The sequence below is a fragment of the Haematobia irritans genome, chromosome 1 (assembly GCF_050003625.1).
Source record: "Haematobia irritans isolate KBUSLIRL chromosome 1, ASM5000362v1, whole genome shotgun sequence".
NCBI lineage: Eukaryota > Metazoa > Arthropoda > Insecta > Diptera > Muscidae > Haematobia > Haematobia irritans.
In genome coordinates this window covers 255029006-255038337 of record NC_134397.1, presented here as the reverse complement: position 1 = coordinate 255038337, position 9332 = coordinate 255029006, and positions in this window count along the sequence as shown.

The following is a 9332-nucleotide window of genomic DNA, read 5'->3' as shown; positions in this document are numbered from 1 at the left end:
TTCGACACGAGCACTGTCGTCCGGAATAACTGATAGTCTGTAAAGCGCGTAAGTGACCGATAGCAGCGTTATGGAAGAGATCCTCCTTATCAGACAGCATACCAGACATGTCAGAAAAGTATTCATGAGGAGAATGTAGCTGTAACAGTAAGAAGCTACAATTTTAATCCTCTTCTCGAAGCTCGAACCGGAGGAAAGAGACCTCCCACCGCAGACCAGGTCAGGTAAGTACAGCCGCCTCAACTCCTACATACCAGGGATTGATAGCAACGTCACAAAATAGATTCTCTTGCTCAGGCGCATACCAGACTGGTCTGTATAGGCTTCATGGGGATACAATCGCTGTAGCACTCACAAAACATTTAGAGCGCGATATTCAGCACATACTAGACAGGTATGAACAGGATACTGTAGCTGAAGCGGTGGGAAGCTACAAGGTAAATCCTTTTCTCGGCAATTTCTAGGTATTGGTTATTAATAGCAGCGTTACAAAAGAGAATCTCCTGATCAGGATGCATACCAGACAGTTCTGAACAGGATTCATAAAGATACTGAGAAGCTACAAGGTTAATACTTTTTTCGGAGCTACACCACCACCCACAGATCTCCCACTACAGACAAGGGTAGTTTTTGTCAAACTAAGATCAGATAAGTGCAGCCGCCTCCATTTGTACCTACAACGGATAGCAGCGTTATAAAAGAAAGTCCCCTGTCCAAGCAGCATATCTGAACATAGGTCTGAATAGAATTCACGATGATACTGTAGCTGAAGCGGTGAAAAGCTACAATTTCAATCCTCTTCTCGGAGTTCTACCACCGCCCATAGCACCGGAGGATAGATACCTCCGACGGCAGACCACCATATGGGGTCATTTTGGTGCTTATTTCCTAATCAATCGTCTATCGACATTCCAGCAGGACTCATCACAGATCCTGCGTTATATAAGCGAGCCTCCTGATAAGGCAATATACCAGGCAGGTCTGGACGTTATTGATGAGTATACTGTAGATGAAACGGTGAGATTGTAGCTTCTCACCGCTTCCTTTTCTCAGTTCAGGCCAGTGTAGCTGCCTCAATTCCTATCGCGATTTTTGCATGCCCAACCAATTCCACCCGACTCACCACTAGATCACCCTGGAAGCATCACATCTTAGACGAAAAATGCCTTGATCTTGGTACAACGTGATGTTCAGAAGCACAAAGCAAAAATAGATTAAATCACAACAATCATCGCACATAGTACGCGTCAATCTAGAATTCCTTAAAAAGAAGGTTCCTTGCTTCACTTTTACTGCAAAATCTCCGAATTTAAGTCCACTAAATTTTGTCCTGGTCTTTTTGGAGAGTAAGATTGACATTAAAAAATACCAAATTGTCGATCACCTCAAAATTAGGCTTCGCTGGGAATGGGCCAAAATACCGCAGAGTCACTTTTGTGCAGCGTGTGATGGCTTTGTCGGGACTCATAAGGATACTGTAGCTAAAGCGATGAGAAGCTACAAAGTTAATCCTTTTCTCAGTGTTCGATCACCGCCCATAGCACCGGAGGAAAGAGCAGGGTAGTTTTAGCCCAGCAAAGGTCAGGCAAGTGCAGCCACCCCATTTCTTACCACGATTTTTACTCCGATATTGAATTTTAAACAATTGACTTAAAACAAGTATATACGGCCGTAAGTTCGGCCAGGCCTAATCTTATATACCCTCCACCACGGATTGCGTAGAAACTTCTATGAAAGACTGTCATCCACAATCGAATTACTTGGGTTGTGGTATCTTAAAACTTCTTAACATCGTTTTCTAAATTGTGAGTTAGTCCATACGTGGTATATATTAGACAAAAAAGGTATACGATATGGACTTTTGCACCGTACGTAGAGAGCCAGAATTGAAATATGGGGGTCGCTTATATGGGGGCTATATACAATTATGAACTTGATATGGACCAATTTTTGTGTGATTGGGGATCGATTTATCTGAGGGCTATATATAACTATTGACCGATATGGACCTAGTTAGGCATGGTTGTTAACGGCCATATACTAGCACAATGTACTAAATTTCAACTGACTCGGATGAAATTTGCTACTCCAAGAGGGTCCAAAACCAAATCTCGGGATTGGTTTATATGGGGGCCAGCGTTGCCAATTAGCTTTTTTACCGCTAGATTTGGCTTTTTTTGAAGACGGTTAGCGGGAAAAAAATGCATTTAGCTTTTAGCTTTTTTCTGGCTTTTTTCATGACCCTTTTAGCTATTTTTGGCTTTTTTTATTTTCGACATGTTTCTATTGAAATATGGATAAATCGGCGTTTGTATCTAAGCCTTGCTGCAAGTATGAGGGTTTCCACAAATTTCAGTTGAAACATTAATAATGAGTCCAGCCATTATGCGGGCATTTTTGTAGCAAATACACCTTGTTGTAAAGTTTTTTCATTATATACATAAAAGTTATCGTAAACTTTAAATCTACTATTACCATACAAATTTGTTAGATAAACTGTCAGTAAATTATTGGGAATATTGTCATTTGACTCGTTTATCCTTTTTATGTTATTATAATATTCTAAAGTTATTACGATATTACTAAATTAAAATAGTAGATGTGAATAGCTCTCTGCACTGAAAAAATATTGTCGTCTCCTTAAAATACGAACGCGAATTTTGGTTATAATAGCATTTGTGAATTTCTTTTATATAAACTGTTTTCCTTGTCCAAAAGACGATAAAGTCGTTTTGTCCTTATAATTAAGTGATTCAACTTAAAAATGGGTATGTTTTCATGAAAGAAGGAAGAATTAATAAAATAGTCTTTAATTGTGAGGAGTTTTTGCATCTTAACCACAAACCAAAATAGCGTTCAAAAATATAAGATGTTTTTCAAGTTGGCGTTAGCACGTTTTTAAAGCACTTTGATAGCTCATGAAGAAAAGGAAAATGTTTTTACTGGGAAATGTAAACTATAGGTATTTTCTACAATTAAAATAAAAGTAATGCATTTCGAATTTTTCACAATTTCAAAACCAAACTAAAATTTTATTTAAAAAAATGACAAATCATTTTTTTACCAAATCCAAAGCATGCTTAGATCATTTAATATTTTAAAATAACAAGTAAATAAAATAGAGGTGTTGGGAAGGTAGCTCCCACAAAACGAAGGACTTCCAGTAAACAATTTGTGATAGTAATCAAAATGTATCGAATACGCAAACAGAGCTAATATGCCCTAGATATTGTTACAGTCTCACAGAAGTGGAATTAAAATTAAAATAATATGCATTGTAAGTGAAATAAAGCCTTTAAGTTTGTTAAATTTCAATCAAAAATGTGACTTTTGATACAAAAAAATTTAGCTTTTTTTCTAGTTATTTTTTAGCATTTTTTAGCTTTTTTTACCTATTTGTTTGGGCAAATCTAGCGGTTTTTGGTGAGACAATTCTGGCAACGCTGATGGGGGCTATATATGATTATGGACCACATGGTTGTTAAATATCATATACTACCACCACGTACCAAATTTCAACCAGATCGGATGAATTTTGCTTCTCCAAAAATCAACGAAGGTCAAATTTGGGGATCAGTTTATATGGGGGTTATATATAATTATGGACTGATATGAACCAATTTTTGCATGGTTGTTGGATACCATATACTAACATCACATACCAAATTTCAACCGAATCGAATGAAGTTTGCTATTCCAAGGGGCTCCGATGGTCAAATCTGGGATCGGTTTATATGGGGGCTATATATAATTATGGACCGATTTCGACCAATTTTCGCATGGTCATTAGAGACCATACACTAACACCATGTACCAAATTTCAGCCGAATCGGATGATATTTGTTTCTCGTAGAGGCTCCGCAAGGCAAATCTGGGGATCGGTTTATATGGGGGCTATATATAGTTATGAACCGATGTGAACCAATTTTTGCACGGTTGTTAAACACCATGTACTAACGCTATGTACCAAATTGCAGTCGGATCGGATGAAATTTGCTTCTCTTAGAGGCTCCGAAATCCTAATCGGGGGATCGGTTTATATGGGGGCCATATATAATTATGGACCGATGTAGACCAATTTTTGCATTGTTGTTAGAGACCATATACTAACTCTATGTACCAAATTTCAGCAGGATCGGATGAAATTTGCATCTCTTAGAGGGTCCACAAGCCAAATTTGGGGGTACGTTTATATGGGGGCTATACGTAAAAGTGGACCGATATGGCCCATTGGTAATACCATCCGACCTACATCAATAACAACTAAATGTACCAAGTTTCAAGTCGATAGCTTGTTTCGTTCGGAAGTTATCGTGATTTCAACAGACGGACGGACATGTCCAGATCGACTCAGAATTTCACCACGACCAAGAATATATATACTTTATGGGGTCTTAGAGCAATATTTTGATGTGTTACAAACGGAATGACAAAGTTTATATATTTCCACGTCCTATGGTGGAGGGTATAAAAATAGCGCTTTACTTTGTCTCATTACATATCAGCTCCTTGTACATCATCTTTGGATTTCTTCATTCCAACTCGATTAGTGAATTTTGGTTGCAATCTAAAGTTGAATAGAATTTTTCAAAATAAACGACTTTATAAGAAAATAGGTTTTTTGACTTTAGAAATTTTGAAAAATCAACTACCAACTTTTGCTATGATTGAAAAAGTCAACGCGACTTCTGACCACTTGATGTGTTGTCAACATTATCTCTCTTTAGACTTTTGACCTCTGGATGAGTTGTTAACTCAAAAGGTCTTCATCACCTTTCCTCCTTCAATTTAAAAATAAACTTTCTTCGGGGCTCTAGCTACATGGTTCAGGGAGCCACCGTGGTGCAATGGTTAGTATGCCCGCCTTGCATACACAAGGTCGTGGGTTCGATTCCTGCTTCGACCGAACACCAAAAAGTTTTTCAGCGTTGGATTATCCCACCTCAGTAATGCTGGTGACATTTCTGTATAATATCAATAAACTTGACGTATTTCTTTCAATTTTACATTTAAAAAAACCTGAACACCCCTCATTTTGAAGATGCGTGTGTGTAGAATGTTGGTCCTATTTTGATTTTGGAATTCAAAGCTGGCAAAATCGCTAAAAGTTGCCAAATCAACCGTTACAAATGTAATTAAAGTGTTTGGGGAAAGTTTGTCGACAGCCAGGAAGTCTGGATCGGGGGGAAATCGAAAACCGGAAGACGCTGAGACGACAAACAGAGTTGCCGGTAGTTTCAAGTGAAACCCTAACCTCTCTCTCCGAGATGCCGCAAATAAGCTGGGTGTATCGTCTACCACCGTGCATCGAGCCAAAAAACGAGCCGGACTATCCACTTACAAGAAGGTAGTGACTCCAAATCGCGATGATAAACAAAATACGACGGCCAAAGCGCGATCCCGGAGGCTGTACACGACGATGCTGACGAAGTTTGACTGCGTGGTAATGGACGACGAAACCTACGTCAAAGCCGACTACAAGCAGCTTCCGGGACAGGAGTTTTATACGGCAAAAGGAAGGGGAAAGGTAGCAGATATTTTCAAGCACATAAAACTGTCAAAGATCGCAAAGAAATATCTGGTTTGGCAAGCCATCTGTACCTGTGGCTTGAAAAGCAGCATTTTCATAGCTTCATAACCAAGAAATTTACGTGAAAGAGTGTTTGAATAAACGTCTGCTGCCTTTCCTGAAGAAACACAGTTGTTCCGTACTGTTTTGGCCGGATTTGGCATCTTGCCATTACGGTAAAAAGGCCATGGAGTGGTACGCCGCCAACAACGTGCAGGTGGTTCCCAAGGACAAGAACCCTCCCAACACGCCAGAGCTCCGACCAAATGAGAAATACTGGGCTATTGTCAAGCGGAACCTAAAGAAGACCAAAAAACTGCTAAGGACGAGCAGCAGTTCAAGGCAAACTGGCTTTCTGCGGTGAAGAAGGTGGACAAGGTGGCTGTACAAAATCTGATGGCAGGTGTCAAGCGTGAGGCCCGGCAATTCGGATTTGGAAAAGCGAAAGCCTAACTGAATATTTTTACTGAATTTTATACTAATTGAACTTAAAAAAGAAATTTAATTTGATTTTTTAAATAAACGATTTCACCGATCTACACGCGTTTTCCCTTGACCAAATTTTGACCGTATCACCCTTTAACCTAACCTATGTTACATGGTCCAGTGTATTGGATTAAAAAACTAATCTCCGTCCAGGTAAAAGATAAAATTATAAAAAGACAAGAAATCTGTAAGTTACTACGAATGCATGTAACATTTTTTGTCTCCCTCCGTTTTTTCCTGAAATTTGGCCTAACTAATCCGTGCTTGCAATTCCGCCAAACTAATTCAATCAGAACCGGGGGACTTGAAGTGTTCCTAGATACATTTCGTCCACTTTTCTAAATGGTGATACAAGTTCCATGGAAGTAAATGATTGTAAATGACTAATTTCCAGGAAAATGTACGTCTCCTCATAACATTTTTGCGGCTGTGTTTATTAAACAGAAAACTTAGCAAGATTATTAAATTCCTTTCGAACTATCACTTCTCTGGCGAAACAACCACTCAACAGCAAGTTAATAAAAAATCTCTGCAATTGATACATTTTCTCGTCAAAGCTACAAAGGAAGTAAACTTAAACACAATTCTAATAGTTACACTTCCTACTTGCCATCCATTCATCTATCTTTCCTTCCTTCCTTCCGTTGTTATTGAGTTCTTATTTATTCATTATCGTCAGTCATGCCTGCAATATTTACAGCTTCTCTCGATTTTTCCTCCCTTTTGTTTTTCTCTATTTTGATGTTTTTCCCAGATTGCAAGCAAAAGAAGCTATTTTGGTATCAAAGTTTTTGTCTTGGATCTTAGTAGAATAGAGGGTTTTGGAAGGATGGAAGGAGAAAAAATCATGTCACTTTTAATTCTGTAAGTTTTTTTCTTTGTTACTTTGTTCAAGGCGTTAATTGAATTCTCATTTCAATAACGTCCATTGGTTCGTTCATTTATCACCAATAACGCCACCAACATCCTGCTGCTTACTTTTGTTAACATGGCCTCAATTGGTGACAAAGAATCAAACGCAAAGCCAAGCCACCACCACAAAAAAAAACGATTGATTTGTCATCATTGTAGCCAAGAGTTAAATTAAACAATATTGACTTCATTCGTTAGATGATGATGATGGTGATGCTGGTTATGAAGCTTCCAATGATGAAAACAGGAAGCTATGATGACTACCAAAGCATTTTTGTTTGATGCCTTTGATGATGATGACGATGGTAATAGGTTCTCATCCTCTGTATTCCTCGCTGTTTCAATGCGAGAGTATTACTACAATATTGAGGGAGTGCCCCTTGATATTCTTGTGTAGGATTTATGTATGCCACGCAATATTGCAAATCTAACTGTGGTTTCATTTCATTTACATAACAATGGCCGTACAGGATACTATAAAGTGTGTTTGGATCATGTAGTAGATTGTAACATTAAACATCTAAAGGGTGATACGGTCAAAATTTGGTCAAGGGAAAACGCGTGTAAATCGGTGAAATCGTTTATTTAAAAAATCAAATTAAATTTCTTTTTCAAGTTCAATTAGTATAAAATTCAGGAAAAATATTCAGTTAGGCTTTCGCTTTTCCAAATCCGAATTGCCGGGCCTCACGCTTGACACCTGCCATCAGATTTTGTACAGCCACCTTGTCCACCTTCTTCGCCGCAGAAAGCCAGTTTGCCTTGAACTGCTGCTCGTCCTTAGCAGTTTTTTTTTTTTGGTCTTCTTTAGGTTCCGCTTGACAATAGCCCAGTATTTCTCAATTGGGCGGAGCTCTGGCGTGTTGGGAGGGTTCTTGTCCTTGGGAACCACCTGCACGTTGTTGGCGGCGTACCACTCCATGGCCTTTTTACCGTAATGGCAAGATGCCAAATCCGGCCAAAACAGTACGGAACAACCGTGTTTCTTCAGGAGAGATAGCAGACGTTTATTCAAACACTCTTTCACGTAAATTTCTTGGTTGACAGTCCCGGAAGCTCTGAAAATGCTGCTTTTCAAGCCACAGGTACAGATGGCTTGCCAAACCAGATATTTCTTTGCGAATTTTGACAGTTTTATGTGCTTGAAAATATCTGCTACCTTTCCCCTTCCTTTTTGCCGTATAAAACTCCTGTCCCGGAAGCTGCTTGTAGTCGGCTTTGACGTAGGTTTCGTCGTCCATTACCACGCAGTCAAACTTCGTCAGCATCGTCGTGTACAGCCTCCGGGATCGCGCTTTGGCCGTCGTATTTTGTTTATCATCGCCATTTGGAGTCACTACCTTCTTGTAAGTGGATAGTCCGGCTCGTTTTTTGGCTCGATGCACGGTTGTAGACGATACACCCAGCTTATTTGCGGCATATCGGAGAGAGAGGTTAGGGTTTCGCTTGAAACTACCGGCAACTCTCTTTGTCGTCTCAGCGGCTTCCGGTTTTCGATTTCCCCCGATCCAGACTTCCTGGCTGTCAACAAACGTTCCCCAAACACTTTAATTTGTAACGGTTGATTTGGCAACTTTTAGCGATTTTGCCAGCTTTGCGTGCGAGTAGCTCGGATTGTCGCGATGCGCGAGCAAAATTTTGATACGCTGCTCTGCTTGCTTGGGCGGCATTTTGATAACTGAAGAGTGAATTCCAAAATCAAAATAGGAGGAACATTCTACACACACACCTTCAAAATAAGGGGTGTTCAGATTTTTTAAATGCAAAATTGAAAGAAATACGTCAAGTTTATATTGACCAAATTTTGACCGTATCACCCTTTACAGGTAACAAGTTAGGATGTATAAGCCGAGAAGATTGATTTATTGATATCCTGGCGGAAGAACCTTCCAAACTTCAGCCGTTGGAGAGCATATTTGAAAACGATTCAGTTTTTTCCGCTGAAGGTTGGAAGGTCCTTCTTCCGCTTCAAACACCAAACGTCGAAGATTATACCTGGATTTGATCCTTCTGCCACAAACTGAGACCTTACAGGGGCAAAATTCCCTCCACAAAGGGAGAAAGAACAGTCTTCTTCGATCATTGTGTCGTTCCGAACTCAGGCGTCGAAGTGTATAGCTGGAAACCAGAAAATCCCTTTCGGCCTTGTGTAACGTGACAAACTCCCATCTGAGGTATTAGGAGCACCATAAGATAATCAATCACCTATTAATGAGATACAATCCCTAGTATCTTCGCCATTCTCCAGTTTCCATACCTAGACCAACGGGCTTAGGTTAGGTTAAGGTATATAAAAAAGAAAAGGAGAGAGAGAGCGCTCTTCTTCGATCCTTGTGCCGTTCCGGACACAAGTGTCAAAGTTTAT